This window comes from Pseudochaenichthys georgianus, chromosome 17 (assembly GCF_902827115.2).
Source record: "Pseudochaenichthys georgianus chromosome 17, fPseGeo1.2, whole genome shotgun sequence".
Classification (NCBI taxonomy): Eukaryota; Metazoa; Chordata; class Actinopteri; order Perciformes; family Channichthyidae; genus Pseudochaenichthys; species Pseudochaenichthys georgianus.
In genome coordinates this window covers 37,817,724-37,845,270 of record NC_047519.1, presented here as the reverse complement: position 1 = coordinate 37,845,270, position 27,547 = coordinate 37,817,724, and the positions used below count along the sequence as shown (strand labels likewise).

At 43.1% G+C, this 27,547-nt stretch overlaps 1 pseudogene; it reads left to right on the top strand.

Moving 5' to 3' along the window:
* LOC117462632 (rho GTPase-activating protein 12-like) overlaps positions 1-27,547 on the top strand; it is an 81,288-nt pseudogene that overhangs the window by 5,203 nt on the left and 48,538 nt on the right.

Sequence of the window (27,547 nt, the reverse complement as noted above, 5' to 3'; positions counted from 1 at the left end):
CATGCTGATGAAGAAGAGACATGAAGAAGAGGGGACACATGTTGATGTAGAAGAGACATGAGGAAGAGGGGACACATGCTGATGAAGAAGAGACATGAAGAAGAGGGGACACATGTTGATGTAGAAGAGACATGAGGAAGAGGGGACACATGCTGATGTAGAAGAGACATGAAGAAGAGGGGACACATGTTTGATGTAGAAGAGACATGAAGAAGAGGGGACACATGTGATGTAGAAGAGACATGAAGAAGAGGGGACACATGTTGATGTAGAAGAGACATGAAGAAGAGGGGACACATGTTGATGTAGAAGAGACATGAAGAAGAGGGGACACATGTTGATGTAGAAGAGACATGAAGAAGAGGGGACACATGTTGATGTAGAAGGACATGGAGAAGAGGGGACACATGTTGATGTAGAAGAGACATGAAGAAGAGGGGACACATGTTGATGTAGAAGAGACATGAGAGAGGGGACACATGTTGATGTAGAAGAGACATGAAGAAGAGGGGACACATGTTGATGTAGAAGAGACATGAAGAAGAGGGGACACATGTTGATGTAGAAGAGACATGGACAGGTGGATTGTGCCTGATGTGGACCTTTAACAAACGGACTCTGGACAAACCACAGAGTTTTGTGAAATGGAGGAATGTGCGCAGATCAGATCTACTGTAGATCTGATTAATCACTGCGAGGGCAGGCTAGATGAAAACCCTGTTCATTTATGGCTCAACTGAAATACTAATCCTGATCATTTTTAAATGATACATGTTGTTTTTTTCCATTTCTTTTGTGAAACTGTTTAGTAAATAAGACGTATTCATGAGAAAGCTGACACTTGTCCCAATCTTGGCCCCGTCTTCAACACGAGGATCAGATCAGACACAAGAGCGCCGTCTGCTTTCCAGCAACACTTTAATGAAAAAGCTAATTCACGCAGTGCTTCAGTTATCAGTGTGCGCTGACTGTGACCTATGACCTGTGACCTGTGACCTATGACTGTGACCTGTGGCTGGGCACCAGGCTGTGTGTCGTCTCATTGGCTAATAGACTCTCTGTGTAGCCGATGGATCGGTGTGGTTTCCCTCTGTTAGCCAGCGAGGTAATCCCAGAGGATATCATCCCGCGGTCACCGTATCGCCGTAATCCAGGCGCTGCTGGTTTAATCACACCTTGATCACATCCTTTAAATAAGCCATCGCACGAGAGAGACGCCTCATCGCAGTATTACAGACTGGCTGCCGAACCCTTAGTTTACTGACTTTAAAGCAATGTGCTATATAAGGGCGTAGCTCATCTCGCTTGGAGGATTTGGATAATCCTGCTTTTTGACATGCTCGTTATGGATCAATCAGTTTAGCACTCGATACAAATGGAATGGTAACTTGATGTTCTATCAATAATCTCCATCATTGGCAATGCAAGGTGTTGTCGTGTGCTTGGGCTGCTTGCTCTGTGTCTGCATCACAAGAAGCTGAAGGACGTCTCGCCTCGATCGTCCATTCAAATCCTATTCTCAGTGTTTCAAAGTGCTTCCTGGATGTGATTTACTGATGACAACTATGGACTAGGGATGGGAATTTGAAAGCAAATGTATATTCGACCCCCAAATTAACCGATTAACCGAAATGTACATATCCTATTTTAAAAAAAAAAAAAAAAAAAAAAAAGAAGAAATGTGGGAAACATTTTTACAAAAATAAAATAAATACATGTTCAAATAAGTATAAAAACCAAGTCGAATTTGTCAAATAGTATTGAACTGGTGATCACAGTTTGAACGGTTGACAGCTATAGGCCTACAGCTTTCATGCTAAAAACATAACTGTGAAAGAAAGAGGGATCATACACGAACAACATAACGGGTTGTAACGTAACCCGTGACAACAGAGATCAACAACCTGTAACAGGGCCTATGCACAGAATGCAGCTATTCAATACTCATTCTTGTTTAGGAATATGAGCATGTCTACTCGGGGGAGAGGCGGTTCACAATCAGGCCAGCTGTAGAGGAGACCCTCTCAGCTGGGATCTGGGCATAAGATGAGGTTTGAGTCTGCATGGTCTGCGTGTGGGGAGGGGCAGCAGCCATATCGTTAGCTAGATCTGATGGATTTGGACATATAGGCGAGTGAAGTATAACCGGACGCGAGAGAGAGAGAGATCAGCACCTGCAGCTCTGCCCGCTGTGAGGGGCCGGTGAGCGGAGCAACACACACCTTTAGACCTGACACACTTGGCTATGGCACTGTCGTATACATTGAATTATTATTATTATTTGATCATATGTAAACAACTTGGGCACCCCTCCCAAAAAAACAAAAATTACAATACAAATATTCATAACTCATATTCTCATATTCTCATACCTGAATAGTTTTGAATATTCGATGAATCGATCCCATCCCTATGAATGTGCTTGTAATTAGGGATGACCCGATCACCTTTTTTTGCTTCCGAATCGATCATTTGATTTTGACAATGTTGTGTCATTTTAAACCAAAACTAAGCTTCAGGATGACTTTAAGACGTGAACATGGTCATTTTAGTTTTGTAACATTAAATTAAAAAAAATATTTTATAAAAAAAAATAATAATAATTCCCGATCCCCGATTTTTTTCTCCCGATTCCGATCTTTTGAAAATCACGTGATCGGCTCCGATCCCCGATCACGTGATCGGATCGGGACATCTCTTCTTGTAATATCCTGCATGAACTGCTACTGAAGCTGTAATATCCTACAGTAATATCCTGCCACTTAATGCAGATGACATAACGTTCCTCCACCACTGTCTGCTGGAGCTCGGCTGGGGGCTCACGTCTTGGGAACTTTATTTAGTTTGAAAAAGCTTAGGAAATTAACTCAACACAACTAAGTTTACTTTTATACAAACTATTTAATCAAACAAGGAGCCAAAAGTGCTTCAATTAGAAAACAACAACAAATCAATGTTGTTTTGTTGGACAAAAAATCACCAAAACCCATTAATAAGAAAATAATAAATGAAACATAAACGCATCTAAAAAGCAATGATAGGACTTTAACATGAAACACAGATCTGTCAGAATACAGAGAGAGCTATTCTAATATCCAGGGCAGTCGATTCCACCGTTTAGGGTCATCAGAAAGATTAGATGAACTTTTAAGAAGACCAACAGTTCCCAGTACAGCCTCAGAGGTGTCAAACTCGCGGCCCGGGGGCCAAATCCGGCCTGTGACTTCATTTCATGTGGCCCCACAAGAGCTTGCAAAGAATATAATACGTTTATGATATGGTTACATGCCGATTTACAGAAGCACGATGCCCATAAACTACATGTCCCACAATGCATCTCACGTTTGACTTTTTTCTCAGAATCTGACTTTTTCCCCAGAATTTAGCTTTTCTTTTTAAACCATTTTGTGACATACGCACTGAAGAGACTTGCCATTATTTGCCCTCGACTTTTGACGTAGTTAATTATGAAGTTATTATCCTATCCGATAATAATCCAATGCAGAGGCAATAATGTAATATAATACATTATTTTGTATACATTAAATATTTATATATGTATTTATATATAGTCTTAAAGTTACAGCCGGCCCATTGAGTGCAACCATAATGCTGATGTGGCCCGCGGTGAAATTGAGTTTGACACCCCGGCCGTTGAATGAGAATGAAGTAATGACGCTTACATTTGAAACTCAATAGGTAAATATAAAAGTGTTTTTTCCTGAAAGCTTTTAATAATGCCCCCCCCCCCTGCCAGCCAATCGAAACCATAACACAACTTCAAGATTCCCGCTTACACGTCGGCCAGCTTGTGTTGTTGCAGCACTCTGATGTCTTGTGTGTTATAATTGGTTTCGTCGTGGCGTTTAGTTTTGATTGGCCCTCCACTCCAGGTAAGATGTGTATTTTTAAAACTAAGGTTCAGCTCCTTTGCCTTCTTCTTGTTGACACCGTCAGTTGAGTTATTAGCATTTTTTAAATAACTTTAGAAACAGTCTCTTTAGAGTTCAGTTTTGCTCAAGGTGTGCTGGAGCCGCGCCTCGTGTTGTAATACAGAGTGTGTGTGCACATGTGACTTCAGCAGACAACTATTTGTGTGACTCGGCTGCAGCGTGCCTCAGGTTTGTTTTACTGGCCGTCATCAGACAGAGGGACGGAGACGGAGACGGAGACAGAGACAGAGACGGACAGAAAACAAGGGTTATAGTGGTGAAAGAACACCTTGTCCCCTCTTTGTGTCTGACAGCATGTGCCCCTCTGAAGCTCCTTTCCACAGGTTTGAAGTGCAAGAACCGCTCATCCAAATAACTTCACACTCGTCACTGCACTTCCTTGTGGGGAGCATGGCTTTGCATCGTGAGCATCAAAAGTTGAGCAATGTTCAACTTTTGATGCTCCCGATGCTTTCGAAGCTGGCATCAGCCAATCAAAACACGTTTATGCAAATCCCGCCCGTACAAGCGCTAGCCAATCAAACCGCGTGTAAGCTGGGAGAGCAGTTAATTTCCTCATATTCCAAACGAGAAATTACGGTAGCAAATCAACCGGTTCTTTACGACCAGAACTATTTACCGGGATACAAACCGGAGGAACCAGGCATGGAGGGAGGTGGCAGAGACAGTGGGTGAAACTGGTAGGTTTTCGCCTGTTTGGGAAGTTTATATCCAGTTTACTTCGTTTTAACATTGCTATTGCTTTGTATGTCGGGGGCAGGAGATTCATGTGATTGGTTGTTGGTCGCGTTGCTCGCAAAAAATCGCCAAGCTTCAGACACGCCCACCGCCAAGATTTTTTGATGCCTGTAGTATAGACGGGCCGTTAGTCAAACCAGTGTAATTTATTTTGTGACAAATTAACGTTTTCGTAGTTTGCTGAGGCAATTAATGGCAATGATAACTGTCTAATACGGCTATCTTTTTAGCTAACTTACCAATGTGGTTCTGGTTCTGGTGTGATATATAAAGCACAATAATTACATTTAAGACTGTTTCCCTTTTATTTTTTTAAAGAAAAGTATCGAAAAAGAATCGGAATCGCATTTCTTGACTTGGTTTTGGTTTCGTGACGACACTACTTCCTTGTGTTGTCAGTTATTCTCCCGCCAAGTGTGAAGACAATCGGATGAACGGTTGTCAAGAAAAGCGAAGGACGGAGACATTCATACAAAGACTAATCAATTTGTGTTTGATTCATTTGTTCATATTCGGTGGGAAAAGGCTTTCAAAAACATATTATCAGATTTTATAAATATATTTCAAAGACTAATTGAGAGAAACTCTAAGATTATTTACTTTGTAAAGATTGTTGTTAATATTATGTAGTACTACTGAAAATGGACTGAAAAGAGGGAGAGAGGGGGGGGGGCAATACGCAGCAAAGGGTTCAGGTATTATTTGTTAGCCCCTTTCTGAGGGGCAATCAATGCTTCAACATTATTTAAGCACCATTTTTCAAACTGTTACCAACTTACCCCCCAAATTGTCTTTGTTTTGTTCAAAACAAATGCCTGCCGTTTGCTGCTAGAACTTACAAACGAACAACCGTCTTTTGTGTAGAAGGATTTCTTGGTAAAGTGTGTATTACTATAATAAATATATATCAAATGTCCTGAAGGGCTTTAACACTATATGATACACCTCCTCCGTTACCCCCAATAAACATATTTCAAGGCTTGGTATGGATTTAATCATGATTGTGGAACATCAAATGGAAATGGATGTATGTGATATATGTGTCAGACACTTACTTTCGTCCTTGTTCTCCCTCCAGCTCTGCTCAGGACGCCATGCTAATCAAAGTGTTCCTCTCGCGGTGAGCTGCCTGGCGGACAGTCGGAGGCGTCATGGCGGAGCTGCCTATTGCTCCGGGCGAGGTCTACATCGAGGTGGAGTACGACTATGAATACAAGTCCAAGGACCGCCTCATCACCATCCACCAGGGGGATTGCTTCATGCTGGTCAAGAAAAGCAACGAGGACTGGTGGCAGGTGAGGAAGGAGGAAGGGACTAAAGCTTTCTACGTACCCGCTCAGTATGTCCGGGAAGTGCGTAAAGCTCTCATGCCCCCTCCCAAAACCCTTCCTCTTCCTGTTGCTGCCCCCGGTAACCCAACTCCACAAAGCGGGGGTGTACTGTGGGTGAAGCCAATCAGTCTGGAGCTGGGACCCGCGGACATCCTCCACCGACACGAGTCCAACTACCGGCGCTCCCCCTCTGCACACACCGCCTCTTCTGGGAACTTCAGCCCCCCCACCCAGCGCAGGAACAGTAGCAACCATCAAGGCCCGCCCACCACCCCCACCACCCCCACCAACCACGACCGAGCTCTGGCGGACATCCTTCAGCACGGCGGAGCCCACCTCCCCGCTCAGAGAGAAAAGTCCAGCACTCTGCCCCGAACCAGAGCCCGATCCCCGGACATGGAGCGATCCCCGGACATGGAGCGATCCCCGCTGGACGTGGACCGCAGGACGGACTCTGCGGGGGAGGAGAGGCGCACCAACGACTCGGAGTCAGGAGACGAGCTCAGCAGCAGCTCCACCGAGCTCCTCCAGGTAAAGTCGCATTCAAAGACATTGTTTGTGCTGTTTGTATACATGCAAAGCTCGGGTTGACTCTCATTTTGGCTCCAGGACCCGGTTCAACATCTGGGGACCGATCCAGATCCTGTAAGCTAAGGTTTCTCAGCCAATCGCTTTTTATAGTTACTCAACAACACACAAAAAAACCCACATGCTTCATGAGTCAAAAGTCTGGGACACATATAACGCAGTAGAGCTGTTTGCAGCCATTTCTACCATTTCTGACCATTGTCGATGTTTGCAGACGGCTGTTTTGTAATTGTACCGTACTCTAAATTAGGGTTGTGCTTCGTTTGAATTTCAACTAATCAGAAATAAGATTAGAAATGTTACACTTCATTCATTTTTGGGTACCGAGCTCCTGGCATTGTGGATTGGCTTCTTACTGAAAACCGAGTTTCGGTTACCAACCCTCTGTCAAACCTCGAGATACAAACAATCATGGCAATCAATAAAGTGGCATCCACGATTAAGCAGCGGAGATCATTTGCAGCTCAGCCAATGAAAATAAACCTGAGCTAAAAGGGATTGTTAAGCGTTCTATTAAAGCTACAGCCGTTGTCTGTATTGGCGCCATTTGAATATTGCAGTGAAGTGTCTTTCTGCAGCTGGGTTGCCTTATTTCTCTCATGTTAAGGTCTTCTGACCTCCTGACCTGAATGACAACGTGTTGTCGAACAGTCTGATGTTGATCTGTCACTGCTGGCCTAAAGCTACCGAGGTGCAGACGGAGGCAGCTCAGCTCCGTCAGAAAGCCTCAGCGAGAGCAGGCAGCTGATTCATGCGAGCCCGGCGGTCAGCGGGGTGTCTGAAACCAGGTGTGGTGCTGCCGCCGGGTGCAGACCCGTTTGATTAGTTACAATCAAGTCACACATGTATAGTGCTTTTACTAGGATACGTAATAAATAGGCCCCCCAACGGAGCCCCGCGCCCCCCCTGAAATTCAAGGTGTTTTTTTGTTGTTAAAATATATTTATATAGCGCCAAATCGCAACTGAAGTAATCTATCTACGGTAGGGCTGAACGATATATCGTGTCATGGCGATATTCACATCGCAGGGACGTGCAATTTTATTCATTTTTTTTATTCATATTTTTTTTTTTTAGGACGTGCGATATTAAGTAGGTAAATAGCTCAAACACGTCATGTTACAATTATTTTGCTGCTTGCTACAAAAGGAAAACTTGCGCGGCTCTCATGTCAGGGGTACTTGAGTGAGCTACATGCACAGCAAACCACCAATCACAATCATTCTTGATCAGATCGCAGCAGGCCCCGCCCCGCTAGTTTGCAGACCATCAAAACACCGGTAAAAAATTAGCGACGACAATACCGGCGAGAATGAGGATTTACTTCTAAAAAGAAAAGCAACATCTGCCATCTGGAACTATTTTGGATACAAAAAGGTTCTTCTCTTCTTCAGTCACAGATGAACCCCCTTATGTGAGGGGAAGCAACATGCATTATCATGACGTGTTGGATCATGACTTAAGGTATGATGAGTCAACCAGTTAAGATCCAGACGTCCGTGACTAAAATCCTTCATCCGGTTAAATATAGTTAAAAAAACGCAATATATATCGCAGGGGGAAAAAATATATCGCAATGTCAGTTTTTTTCAATATCGTGCAGCCCTAACCTACGGTCACTTTTTGCATTGAACATGTGCTCTTTTATTAAATAAACTAAACGCTTATGTTATTTATGTGCATGTTTCAGTGTCCACTGCATTGCTTTGCTTTGCACGTTCACATTCTGTCCTCCGCTCTGTTTCTGAAGGGCGGGGCTCCGCTCCGACACTCACCGTCAGAGACAAGAGCGGAGGAAAGGAGGAGAACAACAAAGGGAAAAAAGTCAAACAAATCTGCATTAATGCCCCGAGCTCTGCTGTTGGTCATGTAATCCTGGGCGTTAACCTCAAGCCGTCATCGTCACGGAGGAGCAGGACACAGGGTGCCTCGGTGGATGCGCACAAACACGAACGTAGCGACATGCACATTCTAAAAATAGCTCGCTGATGATGAGCAGGTACCGCGGTTAAACAACAGCAGCTGATTAGTGTAATGACTTGGGGGAAAAAAAAGACAGGAGATGTGAGTTGGTTCACCCCCCCCCCCCCCCCCCCCCCCCCCCCCCCATCGGCAGTACCCCCCCAGAGCCGTAAACACTGAGTGCCATAGCAGAACCCAGCACTCTTCACACACTACTCTTGCTTCGTGTCAGTATTCGGGTTACCTGATGACAGCCAGGTTTGTAGCAGCTTTTGCACAATAATATTCCCATCGTTTTCGGGGAGTCTAAACTTTGCCTGCTGTCGTCCACTCTAACGAGGCAGTGTGCATTTTTCCTATTTCTATAACGACAATATAGCCACATCATATGAGTGATTACATTTAAATGCAGAGCTTTTCCCTTCAAAATGTGAACCTTAAACTGTGTTGTGCCAAATGGACCTCTAAAATGGACTTTTGGTAAAAGCATTACGAATTATTTTTGTATTGATTCACTCATTTGGTTTTACATTTTATTTTCACATTACTTTTGATTTAAGTTAGTGAACTTACTGCAACAAGTTTCACATCGATATTGTCATCTTTACTTTTCAAAGTCCTGAGTTAAAACACAATGACGTAACACAGTATGTTGTTAAAGGTTATCTAAACGTGAGTGTGTTCAATTTCAAAGTGCGCACATTTTCTAAGAGCAGCTCGGCCCACAATGCAGTTCCTTCCTCCCCGGCCCTCTGTGCCGTTCAGACGGCCGGGGAAAAGGTCAGAGCAGTCGAGCTTGTTTTGGTAATCAAGACAATCAGTCTTTAGTCTGGGAGTAAACTCTGTGATCTACTTTCATCCTGGGAGCCATTTGATCTGCAAACATCACAACACGTCATGTGGCTTCTCTGTTTCTGTTACTCTTTCAGATGCCTACCGTGAATAACGGGTAAAGACTTTGATTTATTTATGAAAGGTTGTCAAAATGATGTTTTATATCCTCGTCGTGTTTTAATTTGTTATGGAAAGAAATGATGTCGTGTTATCCACCACCTCCACTTCATCCATTCTCCACCGGATGTGTTAATGACGTTGTTAGCACCCCGCTATTCTTGAAGTGATTGATGTTGTTTGATCCGGTGGACACAGAAATACCCACAATGCTCGTGAGTGTAGAAGCCGATGATGTGAAACCAGTTTCAGCGGGTGGCTTGTTTGTTTTTCCTCTGTCCTGTCAGCATGCTGCGGGGGACAACAGCCCCCCCGCCCCCCTCTGCTCTCATATTCTCTCCTCTCAGGTCTTTCCTTTCGCGTAATCATTTAAGATGATACGATAATACTTTATTGTCAGAAGAACATCAATAAGGAGAAACATGAAACAGACTTTCATCATTAAAATCACTAAGGATGTGTAAGACTCTTAAATGTATATTTGACCTGCGATTGAACCTGCATGTATTAGGAGTGACTGGTTCACAGAGTGCTTCTGTCTAACTTGTTTTAAAACGTCGGACCTTGTAACTCTGATTTGATGGCAACAATGACTGGATATAAAACCACAAAGCTGAGAGTTTTCCATCTGCCAGTTCTTGTTTCTCATTTCCTTCTGATAAGCTCTTGCTGTTAGGCAGTGCTGACTGAGTGAGTGTGTCTGTAGAGCGGCACACTTCATTGCTGGCTCTTATCTGCCCCACTGGCGGCCATGACACTTGGGACCACTTTGTCCCTACTTTTGTGACGAGTCAGCGTTCAATAGCCGCTGCTCTGTCACCCTCGCCTTGTTTGTTAGCACGATAAACCGCTGAGTGTCTTTTTAATGAAGTGTCCTTTTTTGTGGCCAATGTTACAAAAGGGGGGCATCTTGTCAAATCGTGTCATCTTCGTCTTCACTTCGTGTGATCATCGGTGCCATCGGGCATTTTTCGCCTCACGAAGACAATACGAAGGAAACAAGAAGCTGCCCGATTGTCTTAGGAAGGCAACAGGACTTTGTGAAGCCATCGTGTTATAGTTCTGTGAAACTGAAAAGGCTATTACATTGTTTTTGTTACTTTCGTTGCAGTTGTCTTGAATGTAATTTAGGTTAACTTCCTGTTTTATTTAGATGCTTTTATTTTGAAGGCGAGTTTACGCTGTTGACAGGAAGTTGTTGTTGCTATGGAAACACCATGACAGAATGTGTGGTTCGGGTGCCATCGTGTGGCCTTCTGTCGGCATCGTACTTGCTTCGGCTGTTGCTTGGCTGTTGACCAAGTTCGGGGCCATCTTCGTGCGTCCATCTGGACAGTGTGACGCCAGCCGAAAAGAAAGTTTTCTTTCACTCGCCAACAATACTTTTCCTTTATTAGTATCCCTGACAGCTACCCCTTTCTGTAATGCTCTCTGCATCCAAAGCAGAACATAGTTTAGAGGAGATGTGCTGCAGTGTATCTATAAAGTGAGTAATGGTGAAGGCATGATTGGAAACACTGCAGACCCGTCACAACATTAGTTTTTATTTTCTTCTGAGCCCAACAGCCATGGGTTCTGATTTTGAAAAAGTGAGGTTACCAGCAGAGATATCTATCGATACGTCATCAATCATGCGATACGTCTCAAAGCCCCGAGCCACGGTGGATTGGACAGCGTATTCACTGAAGCAGACGTTTCCCTACAGCCAGTCAATATAAAGGCTGTCAAGGTGTCAGTGTGTTTTTAATTTGCTGCTTCACCGCACCGCCCCATCCATTCAGCGTTCCTCTTCCTGCGGGATCATAACAGTCCGACAGAAGAATGCTGAATACACATATATTAGAACCTCACTTAATGAATGTGGCGAAAATATCAGTGTTTCTGATCAGATGTCTCTTAGTGTTGTAGCCGTTGTAGTTGAGAAAGATACATTTAATGTGGATGTATAAAGGAGCCGAAAGCTCTCGGTAGCTTTACTAATATAATGTTTAAGAAAGGCAGCTGATATCGGATGTATAGGTTTGGATAGACCAATGAAAAGCCACTTGAACAGCAGTCAGTAAGTCATGTGAATGAACAGGATCTATAATACTTACAATATCAGTTTGTTTATCTAAGATTAAAGGACAAAAAGCATTTGCTTGATTCAGGTGATAATCAAATCAATGTCACTTTGCAGTTATGAATCAAGAGGAAATGTAACTATGCATCGATAAATCACAATTAGAATACTTATATATTGTCATCATACTTAGGTATAACAACATCTGGTGGACTGCCGCTGCACTAACATAAACAGAAATAGGCACAAATTAATAAAAGCAGAAGTAGCAGCACCAAAAAGTGACAAAGAAAACTCGGAAAATACTTATAAAAGATAACTAATATTCAGGTGCTTTAAATTGTGTGTTTAAGATCAATCTGAAAAGGCGATCACATCAAGTTTAAATCAAAAAGTATATTTATTCTTGTGTCTTTTTCGTGTCTCACATCGACTGATTACACAATTGAACCTGAATTTCAAAAAAGCAACACTTTTTTGACAGACTGTAAGCATGATGTTTTGCTGCCTTGACAGTCTGTATTAGTGTTACATTTAGCAGACGCTTTTATCCAAAGCGACTTACAATGACCAATTACAGGACTAAGTGCCTTGCTCAAGGGCACACTAGTGGTGGTGTTCCTGGCGGGATTTGAACTCACAACCTTCCGATCTTCAGCCCACCTCACTATCCATTAGACCACCACTATCCCACATGTTAGCCTAGTTTACCCATAACGCCCCTCTTCATTGCAGCCATCAGCCTGACACTGTTACAGCCCGTCCACACAGCGGCGTGCGTTGACGCTTCCCCATTCACTTTGAATGGGGTGACGTCACTTTTAGCCGAAATGCATCGTGGGAAGCGACGTGGAGCGTAGCTGGCGTGGCTCGCTGCAAAAGTTGAGCAATGTTCAACTTTTGACGCCTCGGCGAGGCGTCAGCCAATCGAATCATATGCCGGTACAAGCTCTAGCCAATCAAACCGCTGCTTGTGTGTCAGGGGCGGGAGATTCATGTGATTGGTTGTTGGTCGAGTTTCAGACACGCCCGCCGGCAAGCGTCAACGCACACCGCTGTGTGAACGGGCCGTTACGCTGCAACACTCCCAGTTAACTTCTGTCTGTCTCTGGATGTCTACAGCGTGTCTGCAAGTCTTGAGACACTCTTTAATTTAGAAACTCATATTAAAGGACTCTAAAGTCTGTAATCAAACATTGAGTATCATCTCAAAGAAGTCCATAAATCAGTTTGGACACTGTTTTTGCTTACGGTACGTCCACACAGCAGCTTTTCAAAAATCTTGAACATCTTGGAGCTGGGCGTGTCTGACAGCTTGGGGATTTTTTGCGAGCAATGCGACCAACAACCAATCACATGAATCTCCCGCCCCCCGACATACAAAGCAAAAAACCCCGGGGATTTTATGCGAGCAATATATATATATATATAAACTCCCCAAACAGGAGAACACCTACCAGTTTCCCCCACTGTCTCTGCCACCTCCCTCCATGCCTGGTTCCTCCGGTTTGGATCCCGTTAATAGTTCTGGTCGTAAAGAACCGGGTGATTTGCTACCGTAACTTCTCGTTTGGAATATGAGGAAATGAACTGCGGTCTGGCTCTCCCTGCTTACACGCGGTTTGATTGGCTAGCGCTTCTACTGTCAGATTTGCATAAACGTGTTTGATTGGCTGACGCTTCCAGCTCAGCTTCAAAAGTTGAACATTGCTCAACTTTTGAATCCTGGAGATCCTGGACATCCTGGAAATCTTCGCTTCGCTCCCCCACAATGCAGTTCGGCGACAAGCGAGGCAAAGTGACGTCATCCCCATTCAAAGTCAATGGACAGAGAAGCGTTGGAAGCGGTGGAAGTTTCTTCTGAAGCTGCTGTGTGGACGTACCGTTAGTGTCTCACTTTTAGAAGTACCAGCCACTTAAGAGTTATCTCTACACCCCCACCGCTGATTGAACCCGTCAATAGCTCCCACCCGACCCCCCAGACCCCCATGGCTTCTTGTGACGGCTGTAATCAACTCAAAAGCTGTAATGACTCTCACGGGATGATTGATGGGAAGAAGCACTTCCTCCTTTCTCTGATTACTTGGTGTGTGGCAGGATGCTTCGTTGGCAAGTGGATGTCTTTACACAGTCACACCTTTTTTTATACATGGAGTGGCAGAACACACCCTTCCAGACATCAACTCACATGAAATGAGTAATTCATTATCCCAGTCATTCATTAATCCTCCTCCTCCTCACACACATTCATTTCCGTCTGGTTTGCAAAGACACTAGCTTTTATACGCACGCACGCACGCACGCACGCACGCACGCACACACACACACGCGCACGCACAGAGAGACACTGAGGGATCTGTTAATGGAAGCCAGACCATCTGCCCTACTGTTAATTCTCCTTCTCCTTCATATTAAAAAAGGCTTATTATATGAAATGTTGGCAGAACACACTGCAGGGTCATTCAGATGCTAAATCCTCGTCTCTTGCAGAGGGTCCCTCGTGTGTTCATGCCGCCGACCTCCAGATGGAAGCACAATGAACAATTGGCTCCATTTTGTAAAGAAATTAAATAAAGCGATAATTTATTGCATTTTTTAAAAGTCCGCTTCCCGTTGGTCCTGGATCAGGCGAGGTCTTGAGAGTTTGGGACGTCTTGTATTTAGTTATGTTCATAAGTGAAGTCTATACTCACCGTAATGCAAACCAACAATCTTCTCATATTTAAGAGGATTTATTTTTTCTTACAGAGCGGAACGATGCCCTAAAAGAGAAATAAAAGAAGTGAATGAGTTCGGCTTTAGGGCACGATGACGTTAACTGTGGACAGAAGGAGAGCGACATTGAAACCAAAGAGCAGTCCTCCCAGACTTTCTTTTACGCCATTACTTTATGTTTTTTTAAACCTCCGAATGATGTGCGTGTTTCTTCTCTTCCCTCTTATCTTACTCCGCCATGCTTCCTGACAGATTGTTTGTTACATCCAGTGACCTTCTGTCACAAAGCCACTTCTCTCCCAGTTGAGCCCACCCACCCGTCCATTAGGGCTGCGGCTCACGGCCATTATTCGCGTTTTAAATATATTCCGAACATAAAGTTCTTTCGCTATCCTTTAAGACGAAGAGAGAACCGGAAGCTCTAAATATCTGGCATTTGATCAAAGTCAATGGATGTTAAAGGTATTAGTTGTGGTTTGTTGCCTAAGTTAAGATCTGACAGAAACTTAAGAGATGTTTGTGTTTTGTTCTACGACATAAACAAGTCAGTAAACAAGTCAGTAAACAAGCGCTTTGAGTCATTGAACAAGCGCTATAATAAATGTAAGGAATTATTATTATTATTAAACAAGTCGGTAAACAAGTCAGTAAACAAGCGCTTTGAGTCATTGAAAAAGTGCTATTATAAATGTAAGGAATTATTATTATTATTATTATTAAACAAGTCGGTAAACAAGTCAGTAAACAAGTCAGTAAACAAGTCGGTAAACAAGTCGGTAAACAAGTCGGTAAACAAGTCAGTAAACAAGTCAGTAAACAGTCAGTAAACAGTCAGTAAACAAGTCAGTAAACAGTCAGTAAACAGTCAGTAAACAAGTCAGTAAACAGTCAGTAAACAGGTCGGTAAACAAGTCGGTAAACAAGTCGGTAAACAAGTCGGTAAACAAGTCAGTAAACAAGTCAGTAAACAGTCAGTAAACAGTCAGTAAACAAGTCAGTAAACAGTCAGTAAACAGTCAGTAAACAAGTCAGTAAACAGTCAGTAAACAGGTCGGTAAACAAGTCGGTAAACAGGTCGGTAAACAGGTCGGTAAACAGGTCGGTAAACAGGTCGGTAAACAAGTCGGTAAACAAGTCGGTAAACAAGTCGGTAAACAGTCAGTAAACAAGTCGGTAAACAAGTCGGTAAACAAGTCAGTAAACAAGTCAGTAAACAAGTCAGTAAACAGTCAGTAAACAAGTCAGTAAACAGTCAGTAAACAGTCAGTAAACAAGTCAGTAAACAGTCAGTAAACAGGTCGGTAAACAAGTCGGTAAACAAGTCGGTAAACAGGTCGGTAAACAGGTCGGTAAACAGGTCGGTAAACAGGTCGGTAAACAAGTCGGTAAACAAGTCGGTAAACAAGTCGGTAAACAAGTCGGTAAACAGTCAGTAAACAAGTCGGTAAACAAGTCGGTAAACAAGTCAGTAAACAAGTCAGTAAACAAGTCAGTAAACAGTCAGTAAACAAGTCAGTAAACAGTCAGTAAACAGTCAGTAAACAAGTCAGTAAACAGTCAGTAAACAGGTCGGTAAACAAGTCGGTAAACAAGTCGGTAAACAGGTCGGTAAACAGGTCGGTAAACAGGTCGGTAAACAGGTCGGTAAACAGGTCGGTAAACAAGTCGGTAAACAAGTCGGTAAACAAGTCGGTAAACAAGTCGGTAAACAAGTCGGTAAACAAGTCGGTAAACAAGTCGGTAAACAAGTCGGTAAACAGGTCGGTAAACAGGTCGGTAAACAGGTCGGTAAACAGGTCGGTAAACAGGTCGGTAAACAGGTCGGTAAACAGGTCGGTAAACAGGTCGGTAAACAAGTCGGTAAACAAGTCGGTAAACAGGTCGGTAAACAAGTCAGTAAACAGGTCGGTAAACAAGTCGGTAAACAAGTCAGTAAACAAACAGTCAGTAAACACCCACTGGGGAATTTCTGAAGCTTCGATGTGTCATAAAAACAGCAGTTGCTAACAAGTGGACGTCATCACACCGAACATCAGCCGTCGTTAGCTTAGCGGTGGTGATGCGACCGTCATGGAGTTGACTTATTGACTAACCTTATAGAATATATCTTCCCTGAACCACTCTATCGAGTAACCAAGACAACGTCGATGCTGCCGTTTCCACGCGGTTGGTTTTGTGGATTCTTTCTGGAAGCCATTTAATGACTTTAAATGTTCCGTAAGTTCACCACGAGACAACCTTTAGTTTGGGAAAGTGATGTGGAGTCGCTGTGGCGTGGGGCAGGCGGTGGTCGTGCCCGCTTGGTGTGCTCGCTGCAAATGTTAGGAAGCAGCCCAGAGGGGTTGACAGTACTGTTCTCACACACTCTGCAGGCAGCTGAGCCTCTCTGCAGAGTGTGTGGCTCTTGTGTGACAGAGCAGGGGTAAGGCCAGGTTCGACAACCTCCCTTTGCGACTCTTTCTTTCTCCCTTTCCCGTCTGCGGTCATTTTAACTGTACCTGCTTCTCCTCCATCCCTGGTCACTGTTCCTACACGAGAGTGAGCTTTACAACGTCCCCCATTAGAAGTCATCGGGGACTCCAGCTAAATGAAATACCCGTCTGCAGCGCTCATTTAATCGCATTAACAAAAACATTCAATCCAAAGTTGCCCTAAAGCAGTCCTGCTCATTGATCGCCTGCGACGCTTCAACAAGTGATTCCTGGGAGGATCGGCTGCCTTTAACTGTGTGGATGGAAGCCTCCATTAAAGTGACGGCTTGTTGTATTTACTTACACACACTATTATACATTATGAGTTGTAACTATTGTTAATAAGGACCTACCAGCATACACCATCGAGGGATCAACAGATTTTGGAAACCAGATACCAACTCTGATATCTTCACTTTGAGCCCGGGGTATCCCATTCTAGCTCTCTCTTTTCAAAATCTAAAATCTGTAAAGCTCAATAATCCACGTATGTTGTGGTTGCGTTGCCACTTGTGCTACTCGCTCATACTTCTCCTATTAAAGCCTCCATCTTTGCTCATCCCCCTTCTTTCCCCACTCTCTCACTTCGACCCCCTTCATACCCCTTTACACCTTACTCTTTCGCTGAGTACATTTCAACCGGGAATTGGCCCGTCCGGCAGCGGCTCAGTCAGTAGGGGCTTGCACTGTGAGCCGTAGGGTCGCCGGTTCAAGTCCCCGACCAGACCTAAAAATGGAGTGTGGACTTCTACCTCCTGCCCTGCCGTGGTGCCCTTGAGCAAGGCACCGGACATCTCCTTCCCCCCCCCCCCCCTACTCCCATTGCTCCCCGGGCGCTGTACAATAGCTGCCCACTGCTCCTAGAACACATGTCACTGTGTGCTCTGTGTGTGAGAGACCATCAAAGAGGGTTTCATCCCTCCCAATATTATTATGTTGAGAATCCTTAGAGAATAATTATAGAAAAAGAATACAGAAAAATAGATACATGAAAATGCTGAGTTGCTCCAGTGCTTCAGATTGTCACTGAATACATAGTAATACATTAAGGACCCAGAGAGGTTGTGTTTCCTGTCGTGTGGCACCGCCTCAATACATTTACATCTGAACAACGTTGTGGGAGTTGTGAGAATTGCAACCAAGATGCAAAGAGTTACAGCACTCAAACTTGTCTAGAAATATTATTTGTACAACACAAGGGACATCGAGAATGTACTTGTTTGCCATAACGTAGATTCATCCGCTCCAGAGGTTCAGCAGACTTGATGGACTCCTAATGAGCGGGACGGGCGGTCAGCCCGTCAGCAGTGATGGTGATTATAGGGATCAACCCGTAAACCCTGCCCTGTATCACGTCTTTGATTAGAGACAGAGAAGTGTGTGTGTGTGTGTGTGTGTGTGTGTGTGTGTGTGTGTGTGTGTGTGTGTGTGTGTGTGTGTGTGTGTGTGTGTGTGTGTGTGTGTGTGTGTGTGTGTGTGTGTGTGTGTGTGTGTGTGTGTGTGTGTGTGTGTGTGTGTGTGTGTGTGTGTGTGTGTGTGTGTGTGTGTGTGTGTGTGGTGTGTGTGTGTGTGTGTGTGTGTGTGTGTGTGTGTGTGTGTGTGTGTGTGTGTGTGTGTGTGTGTGTGTGTGTGTGTTGCGCGCTCCGGCAGAGCGAGCATCACTGAACTCTCTCTCTCTGTTTATGTAAGAGAACGTGTGAGTGAATACCAGTGTGTGTGTGTGCAGTGTTTCATTATCCGGTGAGCCACAGTGACATGTCAGTCAGAGAGAGAGTGTGTGAACAGTCAGAGGCTGCTGCTGTGTTACTCTGCACCGTCAGTGTCCCCGTCTGCACCGCGGCTCCATCACCCCCCCTCTGCAGCGGGACGTCTCCAGGACAGCATGTACCCAGACGAGAGTGAGACGGTAAGGCTGCTTCTTCATCTGAGCCGCTGTTGCCGGGATACAGAAACTTCCGAAACCTGCCGTTTGGATGCAGCGTCGTGCACATTTTGTTTGCCAAGTCAGCACATTTTTTAAAGTAAAGCTCCGCTCGGTACAAAGCGTTCTCGGCTGGCATTGTTATATCTGCACTGACTGTTGGATGCACTCTAAGAGAATTATGTGCCGTCGGTTTGTATTTCATTCGTAATGCACTGACCCCCGTCGTGGCGTGCACGCAGAGTGTTGATGAAGCGATGTATATGTATACCCGAGATCATGTGACTGTTCATCTCAGCTTTGTTTTTCTGTCTCTCTGATCTTGCGGCTTTTGTTCGCGACCTTAAGGCAGGACTCGTGTGTGTTCACCGAGAGCGCTCACAGGGATCCATGATATTGATTATTGGATCCCTTGGCTCCTCCAAAGCCAGAAGGCAGATGAGAGGGTTCACTTTGTCCTCCTAGAGATGAGGTGATGCACCAGGAGCCAAGAGGATGCGCTAAGCACTCGCCATGCTTCATTACATAAGCTCTGGCTTCGTGACGCGTGTTTGGACAGCTGGCTGCGAGACGGGCTCGGGGCAGCGTGATGACGCCGGCTGGCGGCCAGGACACAACGCATGTGATCTGTTATTTGATGCTTTTAGAACGACTGATATTTAACATATTGGATTCACCGAGCGGGATATATTTAAAGGACCAGCGAGTTGTGTTCGAAGATCCTTAGAAACGTAATGTATACGTTGATGGTGATTAGGGATGCATACCGGTATTACCGAAATACCGGTTACTGGTGGCTACGGTATACCGTACCAAAATCAGATTTGGTTTCGATACTTTACATTTTTTTAATTTGCAATCTAATTTATAACAGCTGCCATCACGGCCCGTGATGGCAGCTGTTATAAATTAGATTGCATCATCGTTTTTCTTCATATATTCAATACTAGAAAGGTAAAAGTCCCACAAATGAACTGTGATGGCATTTGTTTCTCTCACCAGTGAAGAATGTTGATTTTAAAGATGAGATTTGTTGTGATCTCATGACCTTTATTCTATTATGTATTTGTTCTCTAGTCGAATCTCAGGTTTAACATTAATTATAACGGCGCTATAACGGTCGGTTTGCATCGACAAGATGTGCTATTCACGCGGCACACCTGGTGTGTTATAAAAGATATTCCATAATCGGTTTTCCTCATATTTTGTATGTATCTTTCATTGTTTGTTCAGCACTAAAAGGGCCAAGAAGTCCCACAATTGAATTTAATATTCATTTGACATGTGAACTATATCGTAAAGCGCTTCATGGGAGTGATTGTGGGATGATACATTTTCAAAGTATCACGATATGTATCGGTTGAGTATCGGTATCGTTCAGCGGTATCGGTATTGTAAAAAAGTCAACGATATGCCTCCCTGGTGATAACATTTGAGTGACTAAAACATACATTTCCATCAAGCCTGAAACGGCTTCAAGGGGGAGGTTGCCTTTTCCAAAACATGGTTTGTTGTAGATTTATTTGCGACCTTGAATCGCATTGTTTTAAATTACAATAAAAGCTAAATCCAGCAACACATTTCCTGATTGTATCTCTTTCGTTACAGGAAGCTACAACTTACAAAAACTTGAATTGTACAAACTTTAGGAAATTAACCATGAGCATTTTCTTTAATCTCACTTCTTATTTTATACAAAAAGCTCCTTTAAAATGCAGTTCATGTTTAAATGACTCTTCTCTCTGTGATGAGATCAATCCCCTCCGAACCTCCACGTGTGTCTGAGAGAGCCGTGTGCACCGTGTAATCTCCTGCTCCAGTATAAACAAAGGCTTGCTCGGGCCCTGCCCATGTGCACTCATGCAATATCATTTCTCTCTTCCCAGAAGAAAGTGTGCACTTTAACCCCAGTGCAGTGTGGACTCAGAGATTATTAACTTGACCCATTAAGACGAGTTCCCAGCTGAGGGAAGTGCATTAAAAGAGACGCATCTCAACATTTCAGATCATGCGTTTATATTTTTAAACAGTATTCACATGCCTTCATCGAGAGCATGTGCTTCTTCTTTGCTTCAGTTCAATAACGGATGGAATAGGGAGGGATGAAACCCTGCAGAGCACACAGTGACATGGGTCCTCTGCTTTTAACCCATCCTCGCACCAGGAGTCTAGTGCTAGGAGCAGTGGGCAGCTATTGTACAGCGCCCGCCAGAAATAGGGGTGAAGGGGGGTGTCCAGTGCCTTGCTCAAGGGCACCACGGCAGGGCAGGAGGTGAACTGGGACCTCTCCAAGTAGAAGTCCACACACCATATTTTAGGTCTGGTCGGGGACTTGAACCGGCGACCCTACGGCTCCCAGTCCAAGCCCCTACTGACTGAGCCACTGCCGGACCGAATATATGAATATCTTAACTTTCAAATTGTAAGAAATCCAATGAACTATAGAGCATTAGCTTGCCGATGCTACAGACTATGACCTTCTGTTCTATTTAAAATAACAATTGTTCTTAGCTGCAGCCCAAACACAGATCACCTTATACAGTAATAGGGCTGTGCAATTAATCGTATTTTAATCTCGATTATGATTTTGGCTTGCAACGATTACGAAAACAATGTAATCGAAATAAAACTATTATTAATTTTATTTAAAAAAAAAAAAATGTAATTGTTTTTTTTTTTTCCCCAGTTGAATTCTACTTAAAGAGCTTACGAAATGAAGGACAATACTGTTCTTATTACGATAATATATATACTATTATTAATGGGAAATCATGTCATTCATGACAATATGCCCGCAGTATTTATAAATCGTGGTTTATTACAACTTTCCATGCTCACTTCCGATGTTACACGACCGCTCCGAACAAAACAGCTTTCGCCGGTTAGTGACGTCACGCACGTCACGAGTAGAACACCTGTTGAATAATACACTACCTCTGTGGCTGATGTCGGACTCTGGAGACAGAATCGAGTGACAGACAAGACTCATTTGGCGGAGATCCGATGCGGCAACAGAACACAGACTGGTATACATTTGACTTTAATTCATAGATTCTCAAAAAATAGTAAATAAATAATAATGACTCTGCTGAAATAACCAGTTTAGATAGATATAGCTGGTCAGGCTGTTGTAAATTGACCAGCCAGTATATATTTGGCTGGAGAGGGGTTTTGGACACTTCAGCTGGCCAGGAGGGCTGGTTTATCCATCTATCACCAGCTTATGTTTAATAATAGTATTGAATATACCCTGCTGGGAGCTTACCAGGATTCCAGGTGACCAGCATACATTAAATACTGGTATGATTATTTAAACAAGAGAACATAAATATATTACAAAGATTCATTGTGTCATGTATTCTGGTATCTACAAAATAAAGACATTGTAGTGTTCATAATAGTATTTTAATTTAATAAATAGCTAGTTAATATAATAAAATACACAGTAACAATACAATAATTATACAAATAACAACCAACCTGCAAATCAACCTACACATCAAAATAAATATATTATCTAAAACCGGTGCATTTGATTTAAAATAAAAGTAATACATAGAATTCAATATTTAAATGGTAACAAAAACCGTAACACTATGTATGATAAGAACAAGGCAACAAAGAAAGTGTTTGTTGTTTTTCCTTGTTCATGTCCATAATGTTTCCCGTTGTGTAGCGTCCAGCCTTTCCCAATCTGACCTGCACTTCTGTCTGTTGAAGCCACTTCTTGAAGCAAACTGAAAAGAAATGTACAGATATAAGTACACTGTAAAAAGAAAACTTAATATTTACGTTAACATTTGGGCTGCTGTGGTTGCCAGAACCGTTAAAGTATAATACATTACAAATTACAGTTGGTTGGCATAGAGTCTAGACGTTACAGTCAACAATTGCTTATGGTGAATTACAATGGCAAAAACAAATAGAGCTAGTGTACACGGTGCAGCTGTATTATCTGGGAAATAGAAGAATTGGCAGACAATCAATATCAAATGAATCGGATCATTATTAGCATCTGATCACCTTTGTCGACTTGCAGCCTAAATACAAAGATAACTCCACTCCTCTCCTACTACTCTTACCTCTAATAATCCTTGGTAGAACTAGTGTCCGAGTTATAGGGTCCAGAGGCCTGTACTACGAAGCCGGTTCAACCTAACCTGGATATGTTTGAGTTAGCCGGTTGGCCTAATCCAAAACATACGTGCTCTCGCTAAACGGTCCTACGACGCAGGTTATCAAGTGGATCGCTCAAGCCAGCCGTGTCCTATCTAGTTAGGTGCGCGTTCACATGAAAGGGGTGGTATCTGGAGCATTCGACCAATCACAAACATGGAGAAGCGTACCGACAGTGCAGCGTCATACTAGTAAAAAATGAAGAAGTTAAACTTTAAACATCCATGACTTAAACACTTGATCCAGGATCAAAGCCACAGAGCTGCACCTGCAAGGTGAATACAGCTGGAACAGAACAAGTGTTTGAATGCGTCCATCAACAGGTTTATGATATCACTGCCCCGTCTAAAACACCATCTGACTTTCATTACCTCTGACTCCAGTGTTTCCTCAACTCAACGTGTTGCTAAAATAATACTTCTGCGTACAGTATGTGACGCTGTGAGTGTTGCACGGCCAGATACGGCTCAGCTGACTCAGATCAGGAGATATATGATACATTATGAAGTGATATGCCGCGGACTGTACTTAATGTACTCTGATCCGGTTACTGATGTTGTGGCCGATATTTAAGTAAGCTTTCTTAACGCTAATGTTATAATAGTCAGATTGCTCTGAAGATGGAGGTGATATTCTATTCATGTTCACGTTCACACAGTCGGTGATTTTTGCCGGCCGTCTTTCCTGCAACGGCAGCTTTTCTGTATTTCCTTTCTCCTGTAATATGACTTGATCGCTTTAAAGTCTGCACACTGAGCTCTGATTGGTCAGCAGGCGGTGCTTTCACTGAGTTGAGCTCTTAGCCTGCAACATAACCTGCTCCGGGGCAGTTTAGCCGTTCAGCATATATTACCATGGAGATCTAGCCCGCTAAGAAGAGAACCAGCTTCGTAGGACTGGAAAGCCGGAGTTTTCCCTGAAGTTAGCCGCGAAGAGAACATCCTGCTTCGTAGTACAGGCCTCAGGACTGACTGAAGACATGTGGAACAGAGGACAGGCATGGTTCCATGTACAGGAAACTGGAACTTTGAACAGGTGTTTTCATCTTTTCTGCCTGAAGATTCACAAGTTCTTGATCAGGTGTTTGATGTGGGCTGGCATGATCCTTTCTGCAGCGATAAATAAAGAAAACAAAGACATTTTTTGTAATAATGGTAACAACAATAATATTAGTATAATTATGTATAATTATGTATATAGCACTTACACAATTGCAAAGTGATTCTCACAACAAAAATAAAGAACAAAACAATATCAACAATAAAAAAAACAAATTATTACAGGAATGTTGAGACAAATAAATGTTTTTTCAGTCTTTACAATGTCGGAAATGACCTTCCAAAGGCTAAATTTAAACTCAATACCATAAATAACTGGGTACCAAAGTGCTTTACCTGATAGAACACGCTCCACACGGAGCAGCAACCATCCGGCTCGGCCTTTTGCTGCATATCATCTCCTCCCTCTCCACTGTTTCCAGTACATCTCTACTGTCCAATAAAACTGAAATTCCCCAAAAAATCCTGTTAAAAACAATGACTGGCTGTTGGCATTGAAATGGATTAGAATCTCACCTTTTTCCTGGATGTCAGGAAGGCCATGGAGTCGTTCCCTTCAAGTCCGCAACCAGTCATAGGAGTTCAAATGCAAAGCCTGAATGATGACAAGAGCGAGAGACATACATTTTACAATTATATTTTTAATTCATACCAGAGCAGTGTGGACCAGGTGGAGGGATTATATCTCTTCGCTGGCCTGGGAGCGCCTTGGGATCCCCCAGTCAGAGCTGGTTGATGTCGCCAGGGAAAAGAAAGTTTGGGGCTCTCTGCTGGAACTGCTACCCCCGCGACCCGACCACGGATAAGCGGGAGAAGATGGATGGATGGATGGACCAGAGCAGTGTGTACAGGCCCTGTACGACACGCAGAGAACAGATCAAATCCCCTGACAGACTCACACACTTTGGTGATGTCCTCATCTGATAATGTTTCATTTTTTAGCAGCAAAGTAACATGTATATGTCAGACCCAACTAGTGCTGCGTACCTGGACTCACATTCAGGTTCAGGTCCGGACTCAAGTCCAGAGGTTCAGGTTCAGGTCCGGACTTATAAGTCCGGACCTGAACCCATGGCTTGTGTCAAGTTGTGTGAGTAACTAAAGTGAACTTATTGTGAGCTAATTATCAATTGAAAATTAACTCATAATCAACTCAAATTCAAACTCATCAGGTTTATTGTGCTCCCTTCCAACTTGTGTCTACATTTCTCTACAAAGTACAAATGTGCCACTTAGTCTACAAATGACTTATGACAGCAACTACAGTGAACTACTACAAAGTTCAAACATTTATTTCATTTACCAAACTAAAGTAACCAAACAGTCCCTGAGCTGACTGAGCCTAAATCCCTAAAACGTTGCTGAAAGGTAGAGTGTAGAGTAGACTATACGCATCACACTGTTACACACCTAATATACAGTATAGGCTACACTCTAGTGACTGTACAGTCAGAGTGTACTGTACTGTCTGTGCACCATGTATTTTCTACAACTCTACAATACATACTGTTAGAAATTAAAATCAATGTTGATATGGCGTAATTTTGAATTAAAAACACTAATTTAAATCACTTTTATTCTGAAAAAACCGAAAGTTCACACTATTAACTTAAAACTTTTATTCTGAAAATTCTTCACTTCCGGTTAGCATTAGCATGTGGCGAAATTCTACGTTTTCAAACCGTAAATCGAAGGTGAAATGACATGTGATGTTGTACACTGAGCACACTGGGATTAGCACTCATTTATTGACGCTGAATAACGTTTATCAGGGAATGTTTAAATAACCACAGACACCAGAATATACGTAAGTGCTAGTTTTTTTGCGAGTCCAAGTACCGGTTCCTGACGTTCCGGTTTTAACCGGACTTGAACCGAAACTTTTTACAAGTCCAGTACCGGTTCGGCGTACCGGTACGCAGCACTAGACCCAACTCATTTACAGTATGTTTTGCATCTCCTCAACAATGGTCTGTATAGTTGAGTAGAAAAAAACTGTCCCTACAATTTCAGGTAGATTAACACACATTTGTAAGAAAAGTTTACAATGAAGCACAAAACCCCTCTTTGTATTAAGCGAGCTGCCACAGAAAGTGCAGCTTAACATGCTAACCTTTGGTGAGCTACAGTAAAGCTAACTTCATGCTCAACACAAAACCTTTAACGTGCATTACATTGACGATTTTAAACACAACTTAACTCTCTCTACTTGTAAGATAACGTTTAGTTAACTTACCCTTAAATAACTACATCACGTTTTTCAGTGGAAACACAAACTGCAGAAAACGTTAGCTGCTAACTGTTGTTAGCTAAGACAGCTAGCTCTTAAGGGAAGTAACATAGCCTCATGGCAAACGTAAGGTTGAGTTAACGTAACGTTGTAAGAAAGCAAAACGAACCTTCGAGAAAGCGTTTACTCTCTCTCCTTAGCGGGCATTGTTGATTGTTCGAAACACGATCTCTTGATGTGCTGCCCCACACATCGTCGGTTTCATCGACCCCGGGTTACCTGGTCTAGCAAACGTCCGCCTCGTACGACGCACTTGTTTTGTCCATATACGCAACATTTGATCATTTTTTTGGCCACAAAAACATCCCATAACCAGATGTTGAGACGGCCCCACATCCCCATACAACATATCGCTTGCCAATTATTCTTGGCGTCTTATTGCTGTGCATCCTTTGTCGTAATATTTGGCCCTTCAATGCATTCAAACGGGACTGAGCTCAGCTGTGTTCCACTCATGACGTCACCGCCGGAAATGGCCGAAGTTGATGTTTCCGGCGCAACGAACGATTGTTACTAACTGACAACTTTTGTATGCTGTTATAATCGTGATTTATTAAAAATAGATCAATAATAAAAAAATCATATGGCACATTCCACAATACAAATGCAACCTCTATCATATACTAAGCCCACTAACAGGTGCTAAAAGCATTTCGTAAGCTCTTTAAGGTTCAGGGTAATCAACTGTTAAAAACATACAGTTCACATTTGTAAAGTAAATGGATAATCGTTTTTAATAATCGTGATATCAATTATTGACCCAAATAATCATGATTATGATTTTTGCCATAATCGAGCAGCCCTACCTTATAATGCAGTTTATATATTAGTCATTTAGTTGATGACTTATCTTTACCTTAGTCTTAATTCTTAAGCTGAGGCACACACACGTAGAGATGCATACAGTACCACCACACAGTAATGGTTATTTAAATGTAATTCAGAAACGGTTTTAAATACCGGTCTGTACGTCATCACTCATTGTAAACATGCAGGCTGGTTTAACCTTCATCTGCACCGAGCGTACACTGTTTTCCTTCTAGACGTCACAAGTGGAAGGTTTCAGGTCAGTAGGTCGCTGCATCCCAAGTAGTTTTTTAAATAATCGCCCGGGCTCGGCTGATGTTGCCACGAGGGCAGAGGTCACAGGATAAAGAAAGCAGTGTGGGAACGGTAGATGTGTGAACTGGTTTGGGATCAATGGCGGGATGATCCCGGCTTAAGCTTTGTTCCAGTTCTGCTCGTAAAGGTTTATCTTTGTTGCTATTCTAGTAACACAAAACAATGTGATGAGAGTTTATAGAAACCCTGACACCAGATCTTATGAACAC